Genomic DNA, 18,363 nt, shown 5'->3' with positions numbered 1-18,363 from the left:
GATCTTAGTTAATCTGGTAAATATCACCATAGTTTTACTTTTTAATGGTTTATTAAATCTATTAATAAATATTTTTTCTCTCTATGTGTATACACACATATGTACATAGTGTTAATTTTTTAAATAGTTGACACAGTAATTGTACTGATTTATATGTATATAATGTAAAGTGATCAGATTAGCATAATTGGCATATCTAACATCTCAGACATTTATCATTTCTTTGGGTTAGAAATATTCAACTTTGTTCTCCACTGGCCATTTTGAAACATTCATTTAATTGTTGTTGTTGTGCTATAGAATATTGGCACAATCAATCTCTTTGATTGTACCCATGTATCTGTTAACCATCTTTTCTCCCTGTTGATAAACTCCTGATAATTTTGTATTTAATTGTCTACTTAGAAAATCTAAGCCAGATGTGGTGGGGCACACTTGTGATTCTAGTACCCTGGGAGGCTGAGGCAGGAGGATCACAAGTTTGAGGCTAGCCTGGGCCATTTAGAGACTCTTAAATGAGAAGTGCAGGGGTTATAGCTCAGTGGTATAGTGTCCCCCAGTACTGCACTCAATTAAAAAAAAATCTAAATTGGACTACTTGAATCAGAAGGAGGTATTTAAAAATAAAATGTAACTGATCCATTCATAACTGTTATAACTAAGAGTCTTAAGTGATTTTAAAAAGTGTTTCTAAGAAGGCAGTTGAGGACAGAGCGCTTGGAGGGGATTGGCCTGGTGTGCACTCCGCACCTCGGGGACGCTATTGCGCGTGAATCGGCAGTTTTGGGAAGGCTTTTGCCCAGAAGAAAAGATGTTTGGTTTTCACAAGCCAAAGATGTACCGAAGTATAGAAGGTTGCTGTATTTGCAGAGCTAAGTAAGTCCTCCAGTTCTCGATTCACTGATAGTAAACGTTATGAAAAGGACTTCCAGAGCTGTTTTGGGTTGCATGAGACTCGTTCAGGAGACATCTGTAATGCCTGTGTTCTGCTTGTGAAAAGATGGAAGAAGTTACCAGCAGGTTCAAAAAAAAAAAAAAAAAAACTGGAATCATGTGGTAGACGCAAGGGCAGGACCTAGTCTAAAGACTACTTTGAAACCAAAGAAAGTAAAAACTCTATCTGGAAACAGGATAAAAAGCAACCAGATCAGTAAACTGCAGAAGGAATTTAAACGTCACAATTCTGATGCTCACAGTAGCACCTCAAGTGTCTCCCCAGCTCAATCTCCTTGTTACAGTAACCAGTCAGATGATGGCTCAGATACAGAAATGGCTTCTGGCTCTAATAGAACACCAGTTTTTTCCTTTTTAGATCTTACTTACAGGAAAAGACAGAAAATTTGTTGTGGGATTATCTATAAAGGCCGTTTGGAGAAGTCCTCATTGACACACATCTGTTCAAGGCTTGCTGCAGCAATAAGAAGACAGCTGCAGAGAAGCCAGAGGAGCAGGGGCCCAAACCTCTGCCCAGCTCCACTCAGGAGTGGTGACTGAGGTTTATGTAGAAGGGGAACAAAAATGATATAAATTTTGAAGAGACCACAAAGCAACAAACTGACCTTACTATTTTTAACTTGGATACCTGCTATTCTGCCAAAAGACAATTTTCTAGAATAGTTTTGAATGGGTTATTTTTTCCTCCAGTCCCATAAACTTTGAAGCCAGTGTCTAGCTTACTAAAAGAAAAAAGAAATGTACATAATATTTAAGATGCTGAGTATTTCATAGGAAAGCTGAATGCCGCTGTAAAGTGCTCTTTAAGTCTTTTTTTTTTTTAATAATCCCCTTCTAATGAATTAAATTAGGGGAATTTCAGGGGACACAGATGGGATTTGTTGTATGATAAACCATATGTAGTTTTTAGTTTTTCTATATTGAGAAGCAGTGGTTGGGGCATTTTTTAAAGATGGCTGGCTACACTTGTTTTCCCTCATGTTAGTAGGTTTGTCATAACTCAATAACATGTCTTGCCCCCTAGAGGTAGTTGTTAATAATTTTGATATAATTGACTCTCTCCAACTTTCTGATGAATCAAACCTGTACTACTGATGATTAAGCAGGACAGACTGAGCTTTTTGGTGCAAATACCTTGATGGAGAAAGTAATTTCTAATTATATAGAGAGAAGCTTGACTGTATGTGTTGCATCCTGTGTCACCTTCCTTCATATTAATATTTGTTAAAGATTTTAATTTATGTGAAACTTTTCAAGCAGAATGAAATCTCCTCTTGGAGAAGAGGTGAGTAGGTGGGATAGATGAGATCTTATATGAATAGTACAAAAGCATTACCACACCGTGGAAAACACACTCTTTTTTTTTTTTTTTTTTTCCTCTTTCATACATTTGATTCATGTGAGTTATGCTTTTCCATTTTTACCCCAAATACAAATTGCAGAATCACATCAGTTATACATTCACCATGTTTACATAATGCCATATTAGTGACTGTTGTATTCTGCTGTCTTTCCTATCCCCTACAATCCCCCCTCCTCTCCCCTCCCATCTTCCCTCTCTACCCCATCTGTTGTTGTTCCATTCTCTCCCTCCCCCCCTTTTCCCGTCACAACCTCATATATGTGATTCGTATAACGATGTGGTTTTCCTTCCGTTTCCATGCAATTTCCCTTCCCTCTCCCTTTCCCTCCCTTCATTCGTTTCAGTTTAATGTTAATCTTTTTCTCATGCTCTTTCCCCCTGTTCAGTTCTTTGTTGCTCTCCTTAAATCAAAGAAGACATTTGGCATTTGTTTTTTAAGGATTGGCTAGCTTCACTTAGCATAATCTGCTCTAATGCCATCCATTTCCCTGCAAATTCCATGATTTTGTCATTTTTTAGTGCTGCATAATACTCCATTGTGTATAGATGCCACATTTTTTTTATCCATTCATCTATTGAAGGGCATCTAGGTTGGTTCCACAGTCTAGCTATTGTGAATTGTGCTGCTATGATCATTGATGTGGCAGTATCCCTATAGTATGCTCTTTTAAGGTCCTCAGGGAATAGTCCGAGGAGGGCAATAGCTGGGTCGAATGGTGTTTCCATTCCCAGCTTTCCCAGGAGTCTCCATACTGCTTTCCATACTGGCCGCACCAATTTGCAGTCCCACCAGCAATGTACAAGAGTACCCTTTTCCCCACATCCTCGCCAGCACTTATTGTTGTTTGACTTCCTAATGGCTGCCAGTCTTACTGGAGTGAGATGGTATCTTAGGGTGGTTTTGATTTGCATTTCTCTGACTGCTAGAGATGGTGAGCATTTTTTCATGTACTTATTGATTGATTGTATGTCATCTTCTGAGAAGTGTCTGTTCAGGTCCTTGGCCCATTTGTTGATTGGGTTATTTGTTATCTTATTGTTTAATTTTTTGAGTTCTTTGTATATTCTGGAAATTAGGGCTCTATCTGAAGTGTGGGGAGTAAAGATTTGTTCCCAGGATGTAGGTTCCCTATTCACTTCTCTTATTGTTTCTCTTGCTGAGAAAAAACTTTTTAGTTTAAGTAAGTCCCATTTGTTTATTCTTGTTATTAACTCTTGGGCTATGGGCGTCCTATTAAGGAATTTGGAGCCTGACCCCACAATATGTAGATCGGAGCCAACTTTTTCTTCTATCAGGTGCAGGGTCTCTGATTTGATATCAAGCTCCTTGATCCATTTTGAGTTAACTTTTGTGCATGGCGAGAGAAAGGGATTCAGTTTCATTTTGTTGCATATGGATTTCCAATTTTCCCAGCACCATTTGTTGAAGATGCTATCCTTCCTCCATTGCATGTTTTTAGCCCCTTTATCAAATATAAGAAAGTTGTAATTTTGTGGATTGGTTTCTGTGTCCTCTATTCTGTACCATTGATCCACCTGCCTGTTTGGGTACGAAAACACACTCTTAAAAATGTTAAACTATGTGCAAGTCTTCAGGATGGCACAAAACAAAGGTTAATGCTTCTTGGGCACGTTGCTTGTCGGGCTTGCCCGAGTGTGTAAATAATTGACTTTATTTGTGTTACATGACTGGTGACTTCATTGAAATCTTCACGATTCAGTTTTAGCTCTGGATTATTTCAGTTGACCTTTGTGAAGGTTCTATCTGCTTAGAGTAGGTGTTTGACTTGTTTTAACCTGTTGGGGTTTTTGGGTTTTTTTTTTCACTATTTAAAAGTAAAATTTACTAAGAAGAAAGGTGGGTTCATGCTAAGGGGGTTAGTGTGGGTTTGACTTCTTTTATAGTCAGGCTTTCTGAACATTGAGATAATGCTGAAACTGGAGCTTTTAATTCTAAAATCCTTATTAAAAGCCTCTTATTGAACCCAAACCAAAGTATTCTTATTGCTTCTTTTCTAAAAATTCAGGAAAAAAATAGCACCAGTTCAAACTTTCCATACATGAGGGAGGAATATTTGCCTGCCTTGTAATAACATGACTCAGTGCTTATTTTTAAAACTGGATTATAAAAATTGGATAGCATCACAGTAAGGAGTGAGCCACTTTTTATGGGTACCCTATAGTTTTATAGTTCTTAATCTAAACTTATATTTCTTCCTTTTGAGAAAATACCTACATGCTACAAGCTACCGTATGCACAGACTACACAGTGAATTGGGTCGGCTCTCCCATAGCCTTTGAGGTTTATTACAAAAGTCCAGCCATTATCATTCTCCTGAGTTATTTTGAAATGTTTTTTTTTTTGTACATTTTGGCTGCAGTATTGGTGGTAGAATATACTGTAATATGGATCATCTCTACTTCTGTATTTATTTATTTATTACTAGACCTCAACCACAGTCTGCTTTTTCCCCTTCCACCTTTCTTTGCCTGTAGGATGTACTGTATGTAGTCATGCACTTTGTATTAATATATTAGAAATCTACAGATCTGTTTTGTACTTTTTATACTGTTGGATACTTATAATCAAAACTTTTACTAGGTTATTGAATAAATTTAGTCTTATTAGAAAATAAAAAAAAAGTGTTTCTAAGTTGCTTCTCAAAGTCTCCAATTAATTGCTTTTGGAAGGTAACTTTTGAAGCACACATTGATTTGGAGCTCTTATCTTAATCAGTATTTTTCCTTCTTTCCTTCCTTCCTTCCTTCCTTCCTTCCTTCCTTCCTTCCTTCCTTCCTTCCTTCCGGGGATTGAACCCAGGGCTTTGAATATGCCAGGCAAGTGCCCTACCACTGAGCTACATCCCCAGCCCAGTGTCTACTTTAAATTATTCTGGTTATCTATTGCCACAAGCCTGGCCTTTAAATTATTCTGGTTATCTATTGCCATAAGCCTGGCCTTGAATTTTGGATCTTGCTTCTGCTTCTGGAATGTAACAAACTAACCCAACATTTAGTGACTTAAACTATTTTATTTTGTTTATGATTCGTGAGTTAGAAGTGTAGAAAGGCCTGACTGGATGCAGATCCTTATAGTACCGGAGAGGATGTGGTGGTAGAGCCTTTTTTTGTGTGTGTTTATAGTACTGTGAATTTAACTCAGAGGTGCTTAATCACTGAGCCACATCTCCACCTTTTTAATTTTTTGAGATAGGGTTTTGTTAAGTGGCTTTGAACTTTTTTTAAAAAATTTTTTCTTAGTTGTTGATAGATCATTATTATTTATCTATTTATACGTGGTGCTGAGAATCGAACCCAGTGCCTCATACATGCCAGGCAAGTGCACTACTGCTAACCCACAGTCTAGCCTGTGTTTTGGAACTTATGATCCTCCTGCCTCAGCCTCTGGAGTTGCTCGGATTACAACCATGTACCAACCATGTACCACTGCATCTGGTGGTAGAGCTTGTTTTGAAGGTCATATTAATACCAATTTTTTGGGTGGAATTTAAAAATACATATATTTTGATTTGGCATATACCTTGGAATATCTTCTAATGAATAATATGATAAGTGTGTGCAGTTATGTGAACAAGGATATCGGAGCAATGTTTATCAGCACATAGGAAAAGGGCAAAATTATGTGAAATGTTGGCAAAGTAGAATATTTAGCTATTAAAATATGATAGCTAATATGTATAAAGTGCTTTATACTAGGGCCAATTTAAGTACTTTATATACTTATTTCTAATAACAACTATATGAGGTATATACTATTATTATTCCCATTTACAGATGTGGGAACTAAGGCATAGTGAAGACACACAGCTATTAAGTGGTAGAAGGATTTGAACTCAGTCAGTTGCACTCTGCATCTACTAGAATCTAAGCCACAAGTTGGCAAACTATGGCCTGCATGCTTCATGGGTGTGCAATCTGTGTAGTTGCCCAGGGATGCTGTGCTTTGAAATTTTAAATAATTTTTAAACATGTGGTCCCACTTTTTCTTCTTTTTTTTTCTCTCTCTTCACTGGTCCTTGCAAATTCATATCATAATTTCTACCTGTGAGCTCAGGTTTTACTTTTTTTAAAAAATATTTTTTAGTTGTTGATGGACCTTTATTTTATTTATTTGTATGTGGTGCTGAGAATAGAACCCAGTGCCTTACACAGGCTAGGCAAGCACACTTCCACTGAGCTACAGCCTCAGCTCAGGTTATATGTTTTTAAAGTTAAAAAATAATAATTTTATGGCACATGAAATTATGTAAAATTTCAGTATCCTGTATAAACTTGCATTGGAACACAGCTATAACTTGCATTGGAACAAATATGTATTGTCTATGGCATTTAAAAATTTTTTTTGCTACAGCTGCAGTGTTGAGTACAGTTTGGTTTCCATATCTCTGGGTTCCACATCTGCATATTCAATCAACTACAGATTGAAAATATTTGGAAAAAAAATGTGTACTGAGCATACACAGGCTTTTATTGTCTGTACATGCTAAACAATATGGTATAACAACTATTTCATAAAATTTACAGTGTATTAGGTATTATAAGTAATCTAGAGATTATTTAAAGTATACATTAGGATGTACCTAGGCTATATGCAATTACTGTGTCATTTTATGTTAGGAATTTGATTACTTGTAGATATTTTTTTTTGTCCATTGAGGGTCCTTTGGGGGATGGGCTGATACCAAGGGATGACTGTATTTATTATTTGATCCTTTAAAGAAAGTTTGCCAACCCCTCTCTAAACCATTGCATTTTTCTGCCTTTCATAAAAGAGCAAGAGTGTGGATTTCAGTCTATGCAGATGATGTCTACGATATAAGTGAAAGAAAACAGATTAAAGAATATAATTAGAATGTATAATATGACATTGCCTATGTCAAAAGATATTTATTACAGTGTAGAGGGAGGATGGAATGGGGAAAGGTTGATCAGTAGTACTAAGCTACAGTTGGGAGTGAGAAGTTCTGGTGTGTGACTACGTATAACAGTTACATACTGTATATTTCAGAATGCTAGAATAAAATATTTTGAATGTTTTTAAAAAATAATAAATTTTTGAGAAGATGGATATACTTAACTTGATTTATAAAGTATTTTTTTTTTCTTATGGTGCTGGGGATTAAACCTTGGGCCTCACATGTACTAGGCTGTTTAGCCTGCTTTAAACACTCCATAGTGTATGCACGTATTGAAACATTACATGGTATGCTATATGTACAATGATTATATATTTATGTACCAGTTAAAAAATTTAAAAATCTGTGAGGACTACTAGTACATTTTATCTTTTATTTTGAACATTTATTTATTTATTTTGTGGTGCTGGGAATCAAACCCAGGGATTTGCTTTGTTTTTGAAGTATTGCTTACAATAATCAGTGCTATCAGCAAAAATCCAGACATTACTGGGAAAAGAAAGCAATACATTTTTCCACTTTCCCCCCACAACTTTTTATTTTAAAAATATTTAGACTTACAGAAGAGTTGAAACAATTGTGCAGTGAACACCTATAAACTCAATTTGGACTTACCAGTTAATATTTTTTAGCACATTAGCTCTATCTATATTTTTGTGTCCCTTTCTATTTTGCATACACATTTACATACATATATATACACACAACACATACTTTTTTCCTTGAATCATTTGAAGTTTTGGTATGCATCTCCTAAAAGTAAGAAAATACTTCTATACTCCATTTACAATGCTAGTAATAATTATACCTTCAAATATTCTCAATTATGCCAATAATATCTTTTATAACTAGATTTTTTTTCTTTCCCTCTTTAATTCAGTATTCAGTCAAGATATATGCAGTGGTTGCTTTTTTTTTTTTTTTTTGCTTTTAGTCAACTGTGCCTTCTTTATTCCTTTAATCCGTTTTTCATTGGGTTGATTTACTCATTAAGAAAATTTTGGATTATCATGGAGCCTGGAGAGATCTTGGTTGTGTCTGGGATCTTGATTTGGGTAAAGGTCAAATCATACAAGATATTGTATGTCATGTTAAAGATTTTGGTGGGTCATACATAATGGGAAACTAGAGGTGACATTTTCAAATTTGCACATTGTCATTTCAGGCAAAATGTTTTAGTGTATTACAGTAAGGAACAAAAAGATGGTTTTGAACAAAACTAATAAGTATATTCTGAAACAATATGGGAAAGTTTATCATATTGGATATATTAAGAAATTAATTTATATGTGATATTGTAAAGAGGTTTGTTTAAAAATCCTATTTGTTAAAGATCAATCAAATAATACAATGGGATTTATTAGCATTAACATATGCAAATCAGTAGTAATATACTACATTAATAGTAATACTACACGAATAGAATCAAGGATAAGAATCAATTGATCATCTCAGTAGATGCAGAAAAATTCTTCAACAAAATTCTGTACCTCTTTATGATAAAAACCCTAAAAATACTAGAGAAAGAAGGATCTTACCTTAACATTATAAAGCCTATATATGACAAACCCAAAGCCAACAACATAGTAAATGGGGAAAACCAAAGCATTTTCTTTAAAATTAGTAACAAGAAAGGGATATCCATTCTTATCACTTCTATTCAATATAATTCTTGAAATTTTAGCCAGAGCAATTAGGCAAGAGAAAGATATTAAAGGGATATATATATAGGAAAGGAAGAAGTCAAATTAGTTCTATTTGCAAATGATATAATGAAGTTAGAATACCATAACAGCTCCACCAGAGCACTTTTAGATGTGATAAACAATTTAGCAAAATAGCAAGATAGAAAAATCAACATACAAAAATCAGTAGCTTTTCTATATATCAATAATGAACCCACTGGGAAGAATCAGGAAAAAAAATGCCATTCACAATAACTTCAACAAACAACGATGATAACCTGGGAATATGGACTGGTGGTGTGACTTGCTTGCCTTGAATGTGTAAGTCCCTGGGTTCCATCCCCAGCATTGCTAAAAAAACAAACAAGCAAAACAAAACAAAACAAAACAAATCCCCAAATCAACCAGCCAGACAAACAACCCCTAGAATAAGCCTAACCAAGAAGGTGAAAAACCTCTACAATAAAAGTCAAAAGACACTGAAAAAAATTGAAGAAGACATTAGAAGATGGGAAGACCTCCCAATACTTATGGATAGGCTTAATTAATATTGTTAAAATGTCTGTACTACCAAAAGTATTCTACAGATAGATTCAGGGCAGTCTCCCATCAAAATACCAATGAAATTCTTCACAGTACTAGGAAAAACAATTCTAAAATTCTAAAATTCTAAAATTCATATGGGAGAACAAAAGACCCAGAATAACCAAAGTAATCCTGAGTAAAGAGAGCAATGCTGGAGGTATCACAATACCCTATTTCAAAGTATATTACAGAGCCATCAACAAAAACAGTATGGCACTGACATAAAAACAGGTAGACCAATGGAATAAAGAGGAAACCACATTAATAAACCCACACAGCTATAGGCATTTGATTCTGGACAAGGCATCAAAAAACATGTTGGAGAAAAGACAGCCTCTTTAACAGATGGTTCTAGGAAAACTGGTTATGCACATGTAGGACAAAAATCTAGATCCTAGGTCTCTCTTTCTCACCCTATACAAATGTCAATTCAAAGTGGATTAAAGACCTAAATAGGAGACCTGATACTTCTTGAAACTGCAAGAAGAAAACATGGGGGAGACACTTCAAGATACAGGCCTAGGCAACAGGATTGCTGTAACTCAGGAGAGAAGAGCAAAACTTGATAAAAGGGGATGGTGTCAAAGTAAAAAGCTGTGAACAGCCAAGGAAACAACAGAGTGAAGAGACAGTGTACAGAATGGGAGAAAATCTTTGCTAGCCACTCTTACAATAGGATTACTATCCAGAATGTATAAAAAAGTTAAAAACAACAGCAACAAAATAAGTAGGCCAATGAATTGAATAGATACTGCTCAAAAGCAGCAGCACAAATGGCAAATAATTATGTGAAAAAATGTTCAACATCTGTAGCCATCAGGAAAACACAAATCATTGAGAATTCTGTCTCATCCTTGTGAGAATGGCAGTCATCAAGAATACAAATATCAATAAATGCTGGCAAGGATGTGGAGGGGAAAAAGAGCCCTTATGCACTGTTGGTAGGAATGCAGAAATTAGTGCAGCTAATATGGAAATCAGTATGGAGGTTTTTCCTAAAACTAAAAATAGAGCTACCATGTAAACCATCTATACCACTCCTCAGCATAAAGAATTAAAGTCAACATACCTTAGAGATACCTGCATGCCCATGTTTATCACAACAGCACAGTTTGCAATAGCCAAGTTAGGGTGTCCATCAACAGATGAATGGATAAAGGAAATGTGATATATCTACACAATAGAGTTATGAAAAAGAAGACAATTATGTCATTTGCAGGAAAATAGATGGAACTGGAGAACATTCATTAAGTGAAATAAGACTCGAGAATCACGTGTGGAAACTAAAAGGAAAAAAGATGTCTTGAATAGAAGAGAGACTATTAATATAGGAGAAGGTGAGGGTAAGAAAAATTAATAGGGAATGAAATTGATCAAATTATGTTGTGTTGAATGCATGTATGAATATGCACCCTCAATAACATGGGTGCAAAAATTATAATTTTTTTAGCAGATTACATCTAATAATATGTAAAAAGAATAATAACATGTCTGCCTGGCATTGTGATGCATGCCTATAATACCAGTCACTCCAGAAGCTTCAGCAGGAGGATCACAAGTACAAGACCAGCCTTGGCAACTTAGTGAGACCCTATCTCAAAAAATGAAAAGGACTGGGGATGTATATCAGTGGTAAAGTACATTCAATCCCCTGTGATATATAATTAACATGTACTGATTAAAAAAAGAAAAAGAAGTACATCAGCTATAAAAGCAATAAGACTTTATGAAGCTAGCATTTTGGTTTTGATAATTGTGAGAACTAGGGTGAGAACGAGGTGATGGGTACGTGGAAGTGCAATACACCTATTTCTGTGTCTTTTTTAAGAGGTTAAAAATGATATGACTACTGGAATCTGTCTTATTGACACAAAAAATGAACCAGAAGGTTAAATCGTATGTGAAAGTTGTCTGGTAGTCAAAACATCTGTTACTTTATAGAGGAGTTCTTTATATAATAGTGTCAAGATGAATATACTGAAAGAACTTATTTCTAAATACTTGGTTAGACAAAGAATTCTTAGCAAAAATTTTTATGTTTCTCAATCTCTCGAGAACACAGTATTTTAAGGTATTAAGAAATAACCTTTCTTTTGTAGTATTTATTTAAAAACTGCAAATTTTTAAAGTAGGGTAGAAAACTAGAAAAATTCTGTACAAATTAGAGAACTGTTTAATTCAAGCCACTGCTCACAGTTAGTTGCAGAACACTGTTGTAGAGATTTCTTGCTTATCAATCAGCTATTGTGTAAGTAGAGTGTAGTCTTCCCCATGACTACAGTACTGTTGCATTACTAGTGCTGCTTTACTGGGGCTGCAGAGTTAGAAACAATGGCATCTCTTTTGATTCAAATCCAACAGCTGTGTTCTGGTTACAGGTGCTCGAATTGGTCATTGAAGTAAAAGATGATATCAAAGTGGAGTTTGATCCTAATAAAAAATGACTCATGACTTGACCTTAAAACCTTTGCTTTCTATTAAGATGTTTTAGTTTTGTTTCTGTTTATTTTAATGTACAATAGATCATTTGAGATGTCATCTATGCAAATAGACAATTCTTAATCAGAGATGTGCATCAGAATCATACAGGAAGCTTTGTCCAGAATACCTTTGTGTGGACTCTGCCCTTGACCTACTGAATCAGAACTTTTGGTGACAAATAGGACTCAGGCATTGATACTTTCAAAAAACTTTCTAGATCATTCTGATGTAGACCAATAAGGATAACTATTCTAAAGGTCTCAAAATTCTTTATTAACATATTAAACAATAATAAAACAGCACAATAATTTTCAGTCATTTTCCTCTCTTTTTCAGGCAAGGTATAGTTTCCCACTGGGTATTTATAATTATTTTGTCATTGTAGAACAAGTAAATCTTTCAAATTTGCAATGGTTAATCAATAAACATTTCTAGCAGGTAAGAAATGTTATTACTTTTATAACTGGGTCGTATTCTTTGAATGTCAGACATTGTGAATTTTACCTTGTTGGGTAGTAGATATATCAGCAGGACTAAAATAATACATTGATATTTTGAACATTGTCTTGGGATGCAGTTCAGTCACTTGGAAATCATGAAATAGATGTTTAATAGCAGTATAGATTCTATAGATATTAATGGAATAATAAAATAAAATGAAGAATTTTTTTGCCTTTAAATTTGACAGCTTTGATTGATGAAATAGATATCAACAATAGTTCTATATTTATTTAAAAATTGTATTTGTAGTTAAAAAACTACCAAGAAAGAAAACTCCAGTCCTAGGTGTGACTTCATGGGTGAATTCTACCAAATATTTTAGGAAGTAATAATATCAGTTTTACACAAATGCTTCCAGAAAATAGATAAGTGGGGAATACTCCCCAACTCATTCTTTAAGGACAATATTACCTTGATCCAAACCAAAGGCATTTCAAAAAGAAAAAATACCAACCAATATCCCTCAATAACATGGGTGCAAAAATTCTAAAATTTTTAGCAAATTACATCTAGTAATATGTAAAAAGAATAATAACATGTCTGCCTGGCATTGTGATGCATGCCTATAATACCAATCACTAAAGAAGCTTCAGCTGGAGGATCACAAGTACAAGACCAGCCTTGGCAACTTAGTGAGACCCTGTCTCAAAAAATAAAAAGGACTGGGGATGTAGATCAGTGGTGAAGTACATTCAATCCCCAGTACCAGGAGTTGGGGGTGTGTGGGGGATGTCAAGGGGGATTTAGTGCAGGAATACAAGGTTGGTTTAGATTCAAAAACCAGTCAGTATAATTAGCCTCATTAACAACAAAGCAAATAAAAAGACAACCCATGTGATCATCTCAGTGTACTCAGGAATATGCCAGTAGTAAATCTAGTATCTATTCCTGATCAGAGTTCTAGCAGAAGTTCCTAGCAAATTAGAAATACAAGGGAAATTCCTTAACCTGATAAAGCGTATCTCTAACAATCCTACTGTATTAAATGGTGAGAAACCCATTATACTTCATAGTGAGAAACTAAATGCTTTACTTCTAAGATGAGAAACAAGACAAATATATGCCTTCACTGCTATATTCAACATTGTAATAAAGATGCTAGCTGGGGCTGGGGCCTTGGCTCAGCGGTAGAGCGCTTGCCTCGCATGTGCAAGACCCTGGGTTTGATCCTTAGCACCACATAAAAATAAATAAATCAAATAAAGGTATTGTGTCCAACTACAGCTAAAAAATAAATATTTTTTAAAAAAGATGTTAGCTGTAATAGTAGGCAATGATAGATAGTTTTCTCAGATTTGAAATGAAATAATTTATGAAATAACTTATAAACTAAATTACACAATTTATGTAGAAATTTTGTGATAGAATCTTCAAACTCTCCTAAAAGTATTACATGAGTTCTGCAGTATTGTAGAATATGAGATAAATATACTAAAATCACTGCATTTTTATATACCCCTATTGAATAATCAAACTTTGAAATTTAAAAATGCCCTTAACAATAATATTGCACACACAAAGCATAAAAAGATATACAGGATCTACAAACTGAAAAATACAAACAATTCTGAGAGAAATTAAGACCCAATCTTAATTAAACCTAAGACAACTTTCAAGGAACTCACAACTTTTGTGTAGGAAACACCTTGGCCTGCTGTCAGTGGATAGTTGCAGTTACTTTGCAATCAAAGTCTCCTCTGCTGCCATGGACCACTTTAGTCTGATGCAATATTTCATTTTCACGGGTGGGAGACATCATCAGTCTACAGAGTCCCTAAACTCTAAAAGAGAGAGATCAAGTTTTCAGAGTGTTCTCCTGAAAGCCACCTTATTAGTAGAAGTGGGGAAGAAGAACCTGTCGATCAGTAATAGACAATTGTTCTAAAAAAAAATTTTCTTGTCCTTACTTTCTATCTCTGATCTCTCCAAATGTTCCCTATCCCACCCTTACTGAAAATTGGTTGGAGGTGGGTGATCTGCTAAGTATCATGAAACTTTTGTTTTTATTTATTTATTTTTTTGCGGGAGATTTTTGTTTCTAATAAAGTCCAGATATCTCCTACAGGCAAATATATATATATTTTTTTTCGTTTTCTCTCTTTTTTTCTCAGTACTGGGAATTGAACCCAGGAACTCATGTATGTTAGACAAGCACTCTTTTAACCATGAGCTACATTCCCAGGCCTCCCCACACCTCTTGTTTAAAAAATCACTTCCTTTGCAGGCTTTGTACTTTTAGTCTGGTATCTTATTTTGGATTATGGAAGTGGTTGGCAGATATTTCCTTGGAGCCTCAGCTAAGACTCAGAGATTTAGTTGAGTGCCATTTATATGCTATTAATAGGACTTTTCTAAATTTTGATTTAACTTAAAAATTTGCACTTTGCTTGGGATCAGTGAAATTGTGGGCTTTGCTTTTCATTTTGTCTTTTTTTTCCCCATGGTATTGAATATATATTCTTGCCCATGGTATGGAATCGTAGCTATTTTTTGGTTTCACAACAGGTGGTTTTCTGTTATGTTGTTTTATTAATAATAGCCCTTTCTGCCTCCTTTTATTAAACCTAAATCTCCTTGTTAAATAGTCATATCTTCATTCTATCCCTCACTGTTTCTTTCCTTTCTAAACTTCTGCAGAAATTACTTCTTAGCAATACTTCTTTATCTTAAAGTTTTATTCTTTTGTATTGATCTAATTCTTTCTAGGTGCTCTAATGAAATTGATACAGTTTCTGTTTTTAAAATGGAGGAGTTAAAATTGGCTGTTATTTCTAAATGTCTTCTAGCTCAGAGATTTTAGTCTTCTTAAAACTCTTTTAAGAGAAGTAGGGTAGGTAATATTATTTGGAGTTTTTTAGATAATAAATAAGTCAGATATAAAGTAGATGGGCCAGTATAATAGTAAATTAATGAGAGGATTAGAAGGTATATCAATTCTATCCTATTGTCTGCATGCTAGAAATTCTAAGCTTAATTTTCTAAAAAGGAATGTCACACCCTTCTAATAGTTGATTGATTATTGCTGTAGGTCATGCCGGAATGAGGATTGTGTTTATTGTCTCATTTATTAGATGTTTTGTATTTTTTACTGTATATAATGAAATGGGGAGTTATCAGAATAATACATATTCACCATAAACCACTGTAACACCAACAAGTTTACATGAACCTCAGGTTAATAGTTTAATTTTATGAATATATTTTTTTCTGTTTCTTTTTGATTGTATGGGTTGCAAAAGTATAACTTGAATAATGAAGAAGGGCTGGGGATGCATCTCAGTCGTAGAGCTCTTGCCTACCATGTGTAAGTCCTGGGGATCCATCCCTAGTACTGAAAAAAAAAAAAATTGGAGGCGGGCGGTAATTACCTGTGTTGAGATAAGGGCTAATCTGTCTTCATGAAAGTACACCTATGCATAAATGTGACATTGTCAGAAGTGAAATGTGTAAGATACACAACCACATTATCAGAAAGAAACAGAAGAACAGTAGGAAGCAGTGCTGCCTCTTTCCACTTCCTGCACTAGTATTAGCCAGCCTTTAACAGTCCCAATCACAGAAACATAAATGTGGTAAGATTTTATTAGTATAATTTATAGGTCCTTTTTTTGATTTTAGTGTCTCTTAAAGTGTCTGCAAATGACTAAAAGAAGGAAAAGCAATATAGTTGCCCCTTTGCCTCCAAAAAAACCAAAAATAACACAGAAATCATTCCTAGTTCACTACTGAATATATTTTTATGATTTTCCTATTATAATTTATTCCACATTTAGTGAGATTCCTCTTTAATTAACAAGGATGCATTTTTGTGACATGACAGCTTTCTTTTTTTCTTGGGAAACATGTAAGTCCGTGAGATAAATTTAGTGTTTCAAAGTTAGGGAGTTAGTCCCTTTTTTAAATAGGCAGTTACATCTCATAGACTTTGGTAGAATAGGGTTATGTTCCTTTATCTACAGCATGCTTGATTATCTCAGGAAGATGGCTGTGTAGTTCATTCTGTTGTTTATTTGGAATTGTCTTTGGTTTTATCTTGGGAAACTTAAGCTAGTTGAGTATAGTCAGAGATGGGCATATTTTCTGACCCTATGCCTGTGTGCCTTTTTCAGCTTATAATATTTAGTTCTAATTAAGTATAAGGCAAATATAATGAAAATTAATGAAAATGTAATATGTTTATACTTTGAAGTTAGTAACTTTCCTATATACTGGTAAACAGATAAAAAAATTATGGTGGGGGAATCCCATTTAAATAGATAACAAAATATATCAAATAAATAAATGAAATTAAAATAAAATATGTGGAATTTTATAAATTATAAAATAACTATAAAACTTAATTTGGTGACAAAAGGGAAAATATGACTAAGAAGTCATATCCGTTACGTTACATGAATACTCAACATTGCAAAAGTGTAAATTCTTCATAGATTAATTCATAATAAATACAACATCAGTGTTCTAGGTTTATATGAAAGAACACATGTGTTCTAAGAAATATTTGAAAAATAATAGCAATGAAGGCATTATGTAAAAATTGTGAATGTGTAACTGATGTGATTCTGCAATTTGTATTTGGGGTAAAAATGGGAATTCATAACTCACTTGAATCAAATATATGAAAGATGATATGCCATGAGCTTTGTAATGTTTTGAACAACCAATAAAAAAAAAATTCATTTCCAGGTAAATATTCTTCAAATTATTTTGCAAGTTTTCTGATTTTTGTCTTAATAAAAATTGCAATTTAAAAAGAAAAAAAAAAAAGAAAAATAATAACAATGAAGACAATATCCACTACCAGATTTTAAAATGTATTATTCAAGTACAGATGTGGATCCTGAAAAAGATAGATGAAAGGAGCAGAGTTTTTAAAAATTCCAGAGACAGGGCTGGGGATGTGGCTCAAGCGGTAGCGCGCTCCCCTGGCATGCGTGCGGCCCGGGTTTGATCCTCAGCACCACATACAAACAAAGATGTTGTGTCCGCTGAAAACTGAAAAATAAATATGAAAATTCTCTCTCTCTCACTCTCTCTTAAAAAAAAAAGAATATTTCTTAAAAAAAAAATCCAGAGACAGACCAAGATCTACATAAATTTAGGAATGATGAAGATACAATTTCAAAACAAAGGGAAAAGATAATTACTTGATAATAGGAGACAACTGGCTTTTTAGAGGGGAATACATCCATTTTTCTAGAATCAGTTTTATATGCAGTAATGATTTGAGTGTTAAAATTGAAGCTGTGTAAGTACTACTGGAAAATATACATGAGGCTGGGCGTGATGGCACATGCCTGTAATTCACCCAGCAACATGGGAGGCTGAGGTAGGAGGATCACAAGTTCAAGGCCAGCCTCAGCTACTTAGTGAGGCCCTAAGCAACTTAGTGAGACTCTGTCTCAAAAAATAACAATGGTTGGGGATGTAGCTTAGTGGTAAAGCACCCCTGGGTTCAGTCCCTGGTGCAAACAAACAAACACACTAACAAAAACAAACTAAAAACCATGAAGATGTATGTTAACTTGAGATCAGGATAGTCTTCCCTTAGAAAAAGCCAGAGACAAAGCCTGGAAATAGATTTGTCAAATGAAAGATGGGGAAATACTTGGTATATGTAAAAGAAGTTTTAAATTCTGTGTATTTAGAGAGCTTTTTTAAAAATTTTTTTTAGATGTTGAAGGACCTTTATTTTATTCATTTATTTATATGTGGTGCTGAGAATCGAACCTAGTGCCTTACATGTTCTAGGCAAGTGCTCTACCAGTGAGTCACAACCCCAGCCTTAGTTTTATTTATTTATTTATTTATTTTTATTGGTTATTCAAAACATTACAAAGATTGCAGAATCACATCG

The 18,363-nt window shown here is 34.4% G+C and overlaps 1 protein-coding gene and 1 pseudogene across 2 annotated transcripts in view; both read left to right on the top strand.

Annotated features, from left to right (window-relative positions):
• Acap2 (ArfGAP with coiled-coil, ankyrin repeat and PH domains 2) overlaps window positions 1-18,363 on the top strand; it is a 136,732-nt gene that overhangs the window by 9,089 nt on the left and 109,280 nt on the right. The window lies entirely within an intron of this gene.
• Window positions 812-1,490, top strand: LOC143408871 (SIN3-HDAC complex-associated factor pseudogene; annotated as a pseudogene).

Source organism: Callospermophilus lateralis, chromosome 10 (genome assembly GCF_048772815.1).
Source record: "Callospermophilus lateralis isolate mCalLat2 chromosome 10, mCalLat2.hap1, whole genome shotgun sequence".
Taxonomy (NCBI): domain Eukaryota; kingdom Metazoa; phylum Chordata; class Mammalia; order Rodentia; family Sciuridae; genus Callospermophilus; species Callospermophilus lateralis.
Note: the sequence above shows the minus strand (reverse complement) of the source record. Positions and strands in the feature narration are given on the sequence as shown.